Source organism: Culex pipiens, chromosome 1 (genome assembly GCF_016801865.2).
Source record: "Culex pipiens pallens isolate TS chromosome 1, TS_CPP_V2, whole genome shotgun sequence".
Classification (NCBI taxonomy): Eukaryota; Metazoa; Arthropoda; class Insecta; order Diptera; family Culicidae; genus Culex; species Culex pipiens.
The window spans coordinates 6,017,368-6,030,840 of NC_068937.1; the positions used below are offsets into that span (position 1 = coordinate 6,017,368).

Consider the following 13,473-nt stretch of genomic DNA (forward strand, 5'->3'; position numbering starts at 1 on the left):
TTTTAACTGATTATCACATAGACGCCCTTGTTTTTATTGGAATAATATTCAATTCGATTTTGAAACAATTTTCAAAACAAAAAAACATGATTCTGCATTTAAGGACGTCTCTGTAGATTTTTTGTGTTTTTTGTCAAACTTTTTTTCAAAACAAGGGCGTCTATGCTACTTTCTGATGTGCTATACGAATTAAATTTTTAAATAAACTATCAATAAATCAAGCAGCCAAGTCACGTCCAACCGGGTGCATTAAATTCTTTCCGCATTTATTGCTTTCATCGCAGAGAGTCGTTTCAATTATGCAAAGCACTTTCATTCCTAATTTCATCTTTTCCCAACAAACCATAAACCATAATATCAACAAAGAGAAAAAAAAAATTGAAACGACCAGACAGGGGTTGCGGGACTCTTTTCGGTCATTGTCGTCGTCGTCGTCATTTATCCCTTTTCCAATATGCATCACTTCCAGCTTCCGAGCAGAGTTCTCCTTTTTTTAATTACTGTTCCTCGAGAATTCCACAGCCCCGATGATCCGCTCGCAAGACTCTATTAGTATTCATCACGGACGATTTCGGTTTCAGCAGAAGTTGAAAAAAAAAACTTTTAATGAAAAAAATATGAAACCCTTTCGCGGGGCCTTTTGTTCTTCATTTATCATGACTGAATTCCTCCAACTCGCTTTTCTCTTCTTCTATTTATTCAAACTTCAACTGTTTAGACCAGAAAAAAATTAAAGCACATGCCCATTATTATCCCAGCTTTTTAAAGTGTTTTAAATTCAAACACAAAAAAAAATCGTCCCGTTATTCCCTACTCTCCATTTGTGTCCCTTCTAATAACCACACACTTTTTTTTTCAAGTGGAAAACCCCACCCGGAAAAGTGCAACCGCGCGCATTCACCCCTTTCTCTCGATTTAAACAACAGAGAGAAAAAAGGGATTCGTTTCATTTATTATTTGTTTTGTTTTCCCAGTGCACTGTTTGCGCAGACGATTCCGGGGCCGGGAAATTGCTCATTTCAGCACGAAATCTTCTCCACAACAACTCGTGGAGTGGTGGCACTTCAATCCATCAGGAAAGCACCCTTTAAAGTGAGCGGGGCGAAAAGGGGTTGAAGCGGAGGGAACTTGTTGCTACTTGTGACAGAAGTAAGAGTTTAAAATGCTCGAAAATCAAAAATTAAAACTTTAAAGGTTGTAAAATTAAACAGGAAAAATGTTGTGCCCATTTTGAATTTACTAGGCTCATAAATTAACTTTGGTGCCCTCAAGCTAAATGCTAGTACACAAATTTTTTGTGTAAAAAATCACAAAAAAAAACATTTTTAGCAAATTACCAATCAAGTGCCCATTTGGTGCCCTTTTTTACTAATTTTTTGCACTGATTTTTTGCTAACTTTAAATATTCAATTTGTAACATTTCGCCATTTTCATTCTTTGTGTGATCAAAATTAAGTGCCCTTTAGTGCCTTTTAGCTATTTTTTTTTACTTCGATTTCAAGGGTTCAAAAGCAGAATTGATTGGAAATTAATCGGAGCAATTTTGCTCTCGTGAATTGCGCCCAAATTTAGTGAATTTTGATGCCTTTGTGCTCAGATTAATAAAAATTCTGCATATTTTTTACTGTCTTAATTGAAACAAGTTAAACATTTCGCTGTTTTGATTTTGTATGTGGTAAAAATAAGTGCCCTTTTGGTCAGATCAAGGGCACTTAAATGTATAGGTTTAAAAAGTGCTAAATAATTGTTGTTTGATGTCTTTATGGCCAGATTTGGTTAGGATCACATAAAAAATACACTCACTCAACAATAATCAAGTGCCTATTTGGTGCCCTTTTGCTCACATAAAAAGCACTTAAATTGTGCACACTCAGTATAGTCCTAATCAGAACAGGTTAAAATTTGCACCATTTTGATTCTCATTGTGGTAATAATTAAGTGCCCATTTAGTGCCCTTTTGTTAAGATCGTGTGCACTAAAATTTATTGGTGTTACCGATTTTTCTATTTTACCTTTATTAACGCCCTTTTAAGTGAATTTTGGTGCCTTTTGCTAAAATTTGTCACATTGAAAAATACAGACTGCTTATAATGTGCCAACTTGGTGCCTTTTTGCTCAGATGTAGTTAATTAATTTTGTTAACGTTTTTAGTTGAGTGTCCATTTGGAGTTATTCATGTGCCCTTAAGTCGTTTCTCAAATTTAGTTTGGATTACATGAAAAATACATTTTAAATACGTTTATATTCAAGTGCCCATTTGGTGCCCCTTTGCTTACATAAAAGGCACTCAAGTTTTGCACACCAAGTCCCATTCAAAACAGGTTAAACTTGTCACCATCTTCAAATTTGGGTTGTAAAAATTATGTGCCCTTTACTGAAATTCTAATTTTTTACACCCTAATATTTTTTAAGATGTACAAAATTAGAATTTCAGTAAAGGGCACTTAATTTGTACAACCCAAAAATCATGATGGTGACAAGTTTTACCTGTTCTGAATGGGATTAGTGTGAGCATTTCTCTCATGCTCATGCTCACACTAAGTCCCATTCAAAACAGGTTAAACTTGTCACCATTTTTTAATTTTGGGTTGTAAAAATTAAGTGCCCTTTACTGAAATTCTAATTTTGTACACCTTAATATTTTTCTCAAAATTTCGTTCAAAATAAATTCTTAACAGGTTGCCACTTAAGTGTCCATTTGGTGCCCTTTTGCTCAGATTTAGTATGCGCATTGAATGCATAAATTCTTAATTTTGAATTTTTGTTTGGCCAAAATTTAGTGCCCATTTAGTGCCCTTTACTTAAATTCAGTGCACAAATATTTTGTGGAGTGATTCCGATTTTACGTACTGTCATTTGGAATATTTAAGACTCAATATTTTGGGCTCAATTAGGTCAAATCAAATTCGGTGCCCCTGTGCTCAGATTGGCTATACCTCAAAGTTTTTTTTTCAAAATAACTTTTTAAATAAATCCTAAACAGCTTACTAATGAAGTGCCTACTTGGTGCCCTTTTGCTCAGAATAAGTGCACCTCAATTGTGCATATTTTGCTCAAATTCATTTAAAACAGGTAAGATATGCCTCTGTTGTGCCCCTTGCAAAGATTTTAAGTCCTGAAATTTTTAGAAGTGTTGAATTAAATGCCTATTGAGAGCTGTTCTTTGTCGTTTTGGTCATATTTAGTTCTACATATTTTTTTTTAATTTTTACTCCAACAGTTTGTACTAGTCAGGATTAGTGTTCAAATTTCAGTTCTCATTTAGAGCTATTTTGTGTCGCTATTTTTGATACATATTTGATACAATTAAAATTTACAACAACGACAAAAAATCACATGAAACTATATTCTAAACAGATTTTGAGTCGAGTGCCCAGTTACAGAGCCCAGTTGAATCCGATAGTTATTATTTTGAAATTTAGATCTCAAATTCAAGTGCTAATTTGTGCTTTTGGGTGCCTTTATGCTTAGCTTGAGTACCCTTAAAATTTTACAGTTAAAACATGACACAAAAATATACTACGAACAGATTTTGGTCCATGTGCCCATTTTGTGCCCTTTTAATAAATTGAGTGCACCTAGTTTTATTTGGCCATTAAAACTTCAAAAATACTCATCATTTCAACCAGTTTGAATTTGTTAAAATGTAACGTAACTCAAAATTCAGAATTATTCACTTAAGTTTTCAAACATTTAAACAGAGTTGCCAGATATCTGGGAAATTTTTTATAGTGATCTCATCAAATGCTCCAACAACCGTCATCATTATTGATTCGTAATAAATTACCGACGAGAATGGTATCTAAAAAACAAAACTTAGAAACTGTCTTAGTATTTAAGGACAGAGTTGCCAGAGTCGCATTTTTTTCTGGAAAAGAGTTCTGAAGTAACTTTAGACAGAGTTGCCAGCATTTTGGTGCTCAAATACAAATTGTTTTGTTAGAGTGAAAACGACTCAATTTATTTGAAATTGGCCAGCCCTACCCCGTTACATCTGCCGCAGAGACGATTCTTTGCATTTTAAATTGTTTATTTCAACGTAAGAACAAATCCCCGACATGCTTCACTCAACCAAAAAAACGCTTCTTTTTTTCGCAAAATTCATTTACCCAGCAACGCAAAATTCCCCAAATTGCGATTATTATCACACGTTCGCGGGTTCCCGCGCACTGCAAAATTCCTTCCTGCAACGCGCATAAATTTTCAAAAATGAGACAAAATCTCGCGAGCCAGCGAAAAAAAAACCTGCCAAAAATCAAAAGTGAAGGGGAAAATTCTTATCATCGCAGCAACCACGCGAAGGAGAAGAACAATTTTCTAACTTGAACTGTGAAAAAATCTTGGTTTTTGTGCGCTTTTTTCGTCACTGAAAAAAAAACATGTAATTTTACATTGAAGATTGTGTAAATTTTCATTTCGCTTTAAATTACATAATTTGCATGTAATTTTACGTAATTTTTTTAGAATGCGTAAATTTTACGCTTTTTTCGATGTAATATTATAACGATTTTTTAACGGTGCAGTCAGAAAGAAGTGAAAGGAAGATGTGGCTTGCTGAGATTCCTGTCTGGTTTTTGGTCATCGTCGTCGGCGGCGGTTATTGAACTTTTTTATTTCTCGGTTTTGACCAGTTCCAGACCAGAATGCATCATGCGAAGAGGGTTGACGAAAGATTGTTGCATTCTTGTGCTGATTTTCGGGCGATTTTTTTTTGTTTAGTGTCATTGACATTTAATGAGAATGAGGATGACGTGCATTTTTCTTGCAGTTTTGGCATTGTTTCGTAACTTTATGTAATATTAGTTTTTTACATGAATTTCATGTAAAAAAATTTGTATTGGCAAGCAAAATTTATTAGCCCTTCCCTAATCAACCAAAACCATAACCTTAATTGTTTACCTGCAACATGAAACGAAATCACTCCCAAAAACTAACGCCAGAGAGGGTGCTAACCCTTACACTAATAAATATATACAAAACATTCAAATTTTCACATTAAGAACCCCTTTTCCCTTGCCCTTAGTCCTTAAACGAAAAACGACGGAAATTTAATTAACGGCACGGCGTGTCCCACAAACCACTCGACGAAATCGACTGTATCGACTCGTTGGTAGTAGGCCTTGGAGCGCAACTTAAGGGTTCGTTTCCCTCCCTTAACCTTAGAAGGCCTACCAGTTTTGTTTGGATGCCTCATTAGCATAACAGTGAGTGACGTTTGATGATTTGGGCGGAGGGAGGGGAGGAGGGGGTTTGTTGATTGAGAAACGTCACCCTCCCTACCTGGTATAAGGGAAGAGGGGTCATGGCCTGCTCGGAAATCGCTAATTTTGTAAACCACTCAATTAGGTTGTTTTTTTTTTAAGTTTTCATACTAATTTAAGTTTTTTCTTGTTTTTCTTTTTCAGATTGACGACAATTGATTGCTGATTTAGTACGAAATGGATTAAAAACCATGAAACAATAGAGCAATTCTCTACGAAATCGGTCTTTTTTCTTCAATTTTAATTTCTGTATTTTTTAATCCGACTGAAACTTTTTTGGTGCCTTCGGTATGCCCAAAGAAGCCATTTTGCATCATTAGTTTGTCCATATAATTTTCCATACAAATTTGGCAGCTGTCCATACAAAAATGATGTATGAAAATTCAAAAATCTGTATCTTTTGAAGGAATTTTTTGATCGATTTGGTGTCTTCGGCAAAGTTGTAGGTATGGATACGGACTGCACTGGAAAAAAATAATACACGGTAAAAAAAATTTGGTAATTTTTTTATTTAACTTTTTATCACTAAAACTTGATTTACAAAAAAACACTATTTTTAATTTTTTTTATTTTTTGATATGTTTTAGAGGACATAAAATGCCAACTTTTCAGAAATTTCCAGGTTGTGCAAAAAATCATTGACCGAGTTATGAATTTTTTAATCAATACTGATTTTTTCAAAAAATCGAAATTTTGGTCGTAAAATTTTTCAACTTCATTTTTCGATGTAAAATCAAATTTGCAATCAAAAAGTACTTTAGTGAAATTTTGATAAAGTGCACCGTTTTCAAGTTATAGCCATATTTAAGTGACTTTTTTGAAAATAGTCGCAGTTTTTTATTTTTTAAAATTAGTGCACATGTTTGCCCAGTTTTGAAAAAAATATTTTTGAAAAGCTGAGAAAATTCTCTATATTTTGCTTATTCGGACTTTGTTGATACGACCTTTAGTTGCTGAGATATTGCAATGCAAAGGTTTAAAAACAGGAAAATTGATGTTTTCTAAGTTTCACCCAAACAACCCACCATTTTCTATCGTCAATATCTCAGCAACTAATGGTCCGATTTTCAATGTTAATATATGAAACAATTGTGAAATTTTCCGATCTTTTCGAAAAAAATATTTTCAAAATTTTCAAATCAAGACTAACATTTTAAAAGGGCGTAATATTGAATGTTTGGCCTTTTTGAAATGTTAGTCTTGATTTGAAAATTTTGAAAATATTTTTTTCGAAAAGATCGGAAAATTTCACAAATGTTTCATATATTAACATTGAAAATCGGACCATTAGTTGCTAAGATATTGACGATAGAAAATGGTGGGTTGTTTGGGTGAGACTTAGAAATCATCAATTTTCCTGTTTTTAAACCTTTGCATTGCAATATCTCAGCAACTAAAGGTCGTATCAACAAAGTCCGAATAAGCAAAATATAGAGAATTTTCTCAGCTTTTCAAAAATATTTTTTCAAAACTGGGCAAACATGTGCACTAATTTTAAAAAATGAAAAACTGCGACTATTTTCAAAAAAGTCACTTAAATATGGCTATAACTTGAAAACGGTGCACTTTATCAAAATTTCACTAAAGTACTTTTTGATTGCAAATTTAATTTTACATCGAAAAATGAAGTTGAAAAATTTTTACGACCAAAATTTCGATTTTTTGAAAAAATCAGTATTGATTAAAAAATTCATAACTCGGTCAATGATTTTTTGCACAACCTGGAAATTTCTGAAAAGTTGGCATTTTATGTCCTCTAAAACATATCAAAAAATAAAAAAAATTAAAAATAGTGTTTTTTTGTAAATCAAGTTTTAGTGACAAAAAGTTAAATAAAAAAATCACCAAATTTTTTTTACCGTGTATTATTTTTTTCTAGTGTAGTCCGTATCCATACCTACAACTTTGCCGAAGACACCAAATCGATCAAAAAATTCCTTCAAAAGATACAGATTTTTGAATTTTCATACATCATTTTTGTATGGACAGCTGCCAAATTTGTATGGAAAATTATATGGACAAACTAATGATGCAAAATGGCTTCTTTGGGCATACCGAAGGCACCAAAAAAGTTTCAGTCGGATTAAAAAATACAAAAAAAATCGAATGACCGAAATCCTAGAGAACTGCTCAATACAGACTGATTTAGAGGTACTTAACAGAAGTTTTACAAAATCATCATTCCTTCAGTTTTTCATCGATTCATATTTAGTTCATTAATTTGTGAGATGTGACATTAGAATAGCAAAGCATTGAATAAAAAAAACAAAAATATTGTTTAAAATGTGCCTTATAAACAAGATTTTAGTTACCAACATAAATGTAACCCATGTGCCTTACAAAAATGCTCAATAAAAATAAATATTTTGATGTGAAATTTACAAATTGTTTTGATTTTTTTTCGAAATTTTAGAAAGCTATTTTGTTAATTTGAAAAAAAATGTGGAAAAAAAATAATGTTTGAAAAGTGTTTCATGATGTTTTTTGTTGTAAGCTTGTTTTTTTTTATGTTTCGTTTTGCGGACGTCAGGGTAATTCCCAAAGCCTACTATTATAATAATAATGATTTTCAACCTTGCCCTCATGTTTGCTCTTGGCAATTCACAACTAATTGTGAGACAATTCCAGTTGAATAGCATGATCAATGGCAATTTTAAAGCTCGCTTCTCATAATTTTCATTAACCTTATGTGCGGAAGGTGAGCAAAAAATCACACTTTTTCATGTATTTGACTGATGACGGGTGTGAAACGCGCGCTTCTCTTCTGTTCTCATGCTTATGAGCTTGATTTTAAATATTTCACAGATTACTGTATTACTGCCTACTTGGCATATTATCTTAATCTACGCTGAGGCGTCTCATTTCTAGCCCGAGGGGGTCCCCGCTAGTAATTAGTCTTGCTTAAGTAAGTGTGTGCATTTTACTAGACTTACTGTTATGCGAATCAGTGATTTATGGGAGTGTGATTCACACACACTCACATTCACAGAAGGGAGAGCAAAAAATTCTACGACTTTGAGAATAATTGCTGCCGGAAAACAATATAAACTTTTGGCGCCATCTAGAGGAGCCCTTCTCTAGCTAAAGGGGAATTAGTCGAGAGGGACTGGGAAATAGACATTAAACCAATCTAGTAGTCGTCGCCGTCGTCGTCGCCATTCAGGGAAATCATTCTGATCGTAGTAGGCCGTTCGATTGTGCACATTGGTGGAATTGTGGGTAATTCGCGCGCTGAAAGGAGATATAATTGATGATTCAATCAAAGTAGGCGAACTCGCGAGTAATTATGGGGTTGGGTGCCTTATGAACTCATCGCGGATCAACGCCTACTGATAAGTGAAACAAATCACTTAAAACTCTTAAAATTCTTAAAATTCTTAAAATTCTTAAAATTCTTAAAATTCTTAAAATTCTTAAAATTCTTAAAATTCTTAAAATTCTTAAAATTCTTAAAATTCTTAAAATTCTTAAAATTCTTAAAATTCTTAAAATTCTTAAAATTCATAAAATTCTTAAAATTCTTAAAATTCTTAAAATTCTTAAAATTCTTAAAATTCTTAAAATTCTTAAAATTCTTAAAATTCTTAAAATTCTTAAAATTCTTAAAATTCTTAAAATTCTTAAAATTCTTAAAATTCTTTAAATTCTTTAAATTCTTAAAATTCTTAAAATTCTTAAAATTCTTAAAATTCTTCAAATTCTTAAAATTCTTAAAATTCTTAAAATTCTTAAAATTCTTAAAATTCTTAAAATTCTTAAAATTCTTAAAATTCTTAAAATTCTTAAAATTCTTAAAATTCTTAAAATTCTAAAAATTTTTAAAAATTTTCAAAATCTTAAAATTCTTAAAGTTTTTAAAATTTATTAAATTCTTAAAATTCTTAAAATTCTTAAAATTCTTAAAATTCTTAAAATTCTTAAAATTCTTAAAATTCTTAAAATTCTTAAAATTCTTAAAATTCTTAAAATTCTTAAAATTCTTTAAATTCTTAAAATTCTTAAAATTCTTTAAATTCTTTAAATTCTTTAAATTCTTTAAATTCTTTAAATTCTTTAAATTCTTTAAATTCTTTAAATTCTTTAAATTCTTTAAATTCTTTAAATTCTTTAAATTCTTTAAATTCTTAAAATTCTTTAAATTCTTTAAATTCTTAAAATTCTTAAAATTCTTAGAATTCTTAAAATTCTTAAAATTCTTAAAATTCTTAAAATTCTTAAAATTCTTAAAATTCTTAAAATTCTTAAAATTCTTAAAATTCTTAAAATTCTTAAAATTCTTAAAATTCTTAAAATTCTTAAAATTCTTAAAATTCTTAAAATTCTTAAAATTCTTAAAATTCTTAAAATTCTTAAAATTCTTAAAATTCTTAAAATTCTTAAAATTCTTAAAATTCTTAAAATTCTTAAAATTCTTAAAATTCTTAAAATTCTTAAAATTCTTAAAATTCTTAAAAATCTTAAAATTCTTAAAATTCTTAAAATTCTTAAAATTTTAAAATTCTTAAAATTCTTAAAATTCTTAAAATTCTTAAAATTCTTAAAATTCCTAATATTCCTAAAATTCTTAAAATTCTTTAAATTCTTTAAATTCTTTAAATTCTTTAAATTCTTTAAATTCTTTAAATTCTTTAAATTCTTTAAATTCTTTAAATTCTTTAAATTCTTTAAATTCTTAAAATTCTTAAAATTCTTAAAATTCTTAAAATTCTTAAAATTCTTAAAATTCTTAAAATTCTTAAAATTCTTAAAATTCTTAAAATTCTTAAAATTCTTAAAATTCTTAAAATTCTTAAAATTCTTAAAATTCTTAAAATTCTTAAAATTCTTAAAATTCTTAAAATTCTTAAAATTCTTAAAATTCTTAAAATTCTTAAAATTCTTAAAATTCTTAAAATTCTTAAAATTCTTAAAATTCTTAAAATTCTTAAAATTCTTAAAATTCTTAAAATTCTTAAAATTCTTAAAATTCTTAAAATTCTTAAAATTCTTAAAATTCTTAAAATTCTTAAAATTCTTAAAATTCTTAAAATTCTTAAAATTCTTAAAATTCTTAAAATTCTTAAAATTCTTAAAATTCTTAAAATTCTTAAAATTCTTAAAATTCTTAAAATTCTTAAAATTCTTAAAATTCTTAAAATTCTTAAAATTCTTAAAATTCTTAAAATTCTTTAAATTCTTTAAATTCTTTAAATTCTTTAAATTCTTTAAATTCTTAAAATTCTTAAAATTCTTAAAATTCTTAAAATTCTTAAAATTCTTAAAATTCTTAAAATTCTTAAAATTCTTAAATTTCCTCAAATTCTAAAAATTTGTTAAATTCTTCAAATTTTTTTTTTATTTTCAATAGTTCTTTAAATTTTTAAAAATTCCAAAGCTGAAATTTTGAATTTCAAATGTAAAATATCACGACGCTTTTTTACGTAACTCGCCATTCCCGCCAAAAATCCAGCTTCCCTCTTATCGCCACTCTTAAGGTTGTGCGCATTTCCCTGCAGCAACAACGGAGAAGTCACCTTATCGCTGAGTGTCAAAAAACTGCTGCTGCACTGCATTAGGGCACCTCCACCTCTGCCAATGAACCGCAACAGGAAATGTTTTTTTTTATTTCTTAATTTTGCAAGCAAGCAATTAAACGTCTAAGTAGGCCGCGCCAGTTTTCGATTAGCGCCATTATCAATTCGAAAAAAATGTTTTGTTTATTTTTTGGGATTGCATTTGCAAGGTGAACCTAAGGTGATCCGAGCTGGCGTCACAGCCTACTGCAGTGCGATAATTCTGGGAAGTTTGAATGATATTTCTTTGAAAATGGCGTCTCAGGAAGAGAAAATAGATTAAATTAATTACAGAGTCGAGCGGGCTGGCGAAAGTTGCGTGCCGAATGGCCATAAAATTTGGACCGACTTCAGTCGAATTCGGCCGGTCTATTATAGTAATTATTGGGTGCCCTCTGGATGGGCAGAATAACTAAAATAAAACTAATGAAAATAGTACCCATGGGAGCTCTGGATGAAATTGAAAAATGTCATTGAAAACTATTTTTTGAAGGAACTAAGCTTAAATTACTCGCAGCGGCTTCAATTACCGAAACGGCAGGTTGATTTTTACACCATCAGAAAAAAAACCCCTGAAATCGTAGGAGGCGTGAGACGTCAGGTAGAACTTTTAAGAAGGCGCAAAATTTGGCACTTGCCAACCTCTCCTACCTCGCACGGCCTACCTCGATCCCAACAACAACAATTGTCACCCAAAGTCGAAGGCAAGAAGTTGCCTCAAAAAGAGAAATGTCACTTTTATTGCCTTCGACACCTTGTTTTGTCCTTGAAGCAAATTTACCTGTGTGTGGGGGTGACAGTTCCAATAAAGAAATTTGCCCGTTTGACAGTTGTGTTGTCTTTAAGGCACGGAGAACTTGATTACTTTATGGCGCGGAACCTAAAAAGAGGGAAAACCCCTGAAGGCTTTCATTCTTGCGTAGAGCTTGGGTAAACAAAAATGGGCAAATTTGAAAGGTAAACAAGCTAGTTTGTTTAAGAGTCAGGGTTGCGGTAAAAAGGTGGGAATTGAATAAAAAATAAAATAAAATTAAGTGTATCAACACTTCTACAAAAGTTGACTGATAAAATTATCAAGAATTTGTAAAAATAAATAAATGTAATTCTTAATTCCCACCTTTTTCTAATAATCTTGGGCTGCGCGCAAACGTCAGTTGCACCAACTGTGCAGTATGATTAATTCTCGCGTTCGCGCTAAATCATGCGCGATATTTACATCTCTCGTCTTGTTCCAGGCAGAGAGCAGTGCAGATTACAAATCGTTTGCAAATAGGGATTACTCAGAACAAGCGATGAGACAATTCTGTAACAATGGTGGAGGAAAAGTCAGCATTTCTGAACAATTTATCGAAGTTTTTAAATATTCTTAAAATTCGTACGCATTTCATGAAATCTTTTTGGTTGAAAAAGGATAACGTCCTAAATAGAGGCAGCTACCTTACCTACTTAATTATTCAATTTACGTTTTTGTTCAAAAGCTAGATTTCCTGGCGCTGGGTTTAATAATAGCCTGAACAAGCTCCAGCTAATCACCAAATGAAACTGAAAGCATCAAAGTTCACGTTAAAAACGGTGATCCGCTACTGAGAAAATCGCAAACGTCACTCGATCCGACTTCAATCCGCCTTCCAAAAGACATCCGCAAATCGGTTCTCGCGCAAGCCGTACGCGTTTCAATCACCGCACAATCTATCAACTGTCAAATTTTGCGTGACCCTAATGAGTCCCCGCAGCCTACTTTGCGCCAATCGCTCACCTGCAGCCAACATAACCTCTTACATTTCCCGTACGCACGCATCGATCTCGCGCGTAATTATGTGCAAAATTTACAGTTTCAGAAAAAAACCCCGTTGACATGATTTATCAACTTCGCGGTCAAGCCCGCACGCACGCACGCAAAAAAAAACAAAGTAGTCGGCTGCAACTTTCTCATTACCGGCTTGCGGAGTGGCGCCGCCCCGCGGCCACTTTCGGAAACCAGTTGACATTCACGCGCCCGAGTTGTGCTGCGCGCGCGAAAATTGCACCCCAAAATGAGAACAACAACAACGAGGTGTAATTTAAGAGCCGGGATCCTTTTCCCCCCGGAGTAATAATAATAAACGCAAACTTGAGAAAGATCCGATCGATTGGGTTCGGTTCGGTTCACAGAAGTGAATGTAGTTTGGTTGGTTTTCCGGCGGATCCTTGCGAACTGGGCATGTGGGAAAGTTGAGTGACCTGTAAGACGAATGACATTTTGAACCCGGGTTGATTTGAGGTCGGGAGGGGGTTTTGACATTTGAAACGGTTCATTTTTGACAGCGTTGTCAATAGTCGTTGGAACGGCGATTTAAAGTCTTTCATTCTTAGAAATTACAAAAATTAAAAAAATAACTAAAATCAAAAAAATATTAAAATTATTAAATTTTTTAAAATAATTAAAATTATAAAAATTATTAAAATCATTAAAATTATTAAAATTATTAAAATTATTAAAATTATTAAAATTATTAAAATTATTAAAATTATTAAAATTATTAAAATTATTAAATTTTTTAAAATAATTAAAATTATTAAAATCATTAAAATTATTAAAATTATTAAAATTATTAAAATTATTAAAATTATTAAAATTATTAAAATTATTAAAATTATTAAAATTATTAAAATTATTAAAA

The 13,473-nt window shown here is 31.1% G+C and overlaps 1 protein-coding gene across 1 annotated transcript in view; it reads left to right on the forward strand.

Moving 5' to 3' along the window:
* LOC120421060 (myc protein) overlaps positions 1-13,473 on the forward strand; it is a 138,364-nt gene that overhangs the window by 88,550 nt on the left and 36,341 nt on the right. Inside the window, exons 2-3 of the mRNA XM_052706379.1 lie at positions 5,406-5,458; positions 7,393-7,412. The gene's annotated coding sequence lies outside the window, so the exon portion shown is untranslated. The remainder of the gene's footprint in view (positions 1-5,405; positions 5,459-7,392; positions 7,413-13,473) is intronic.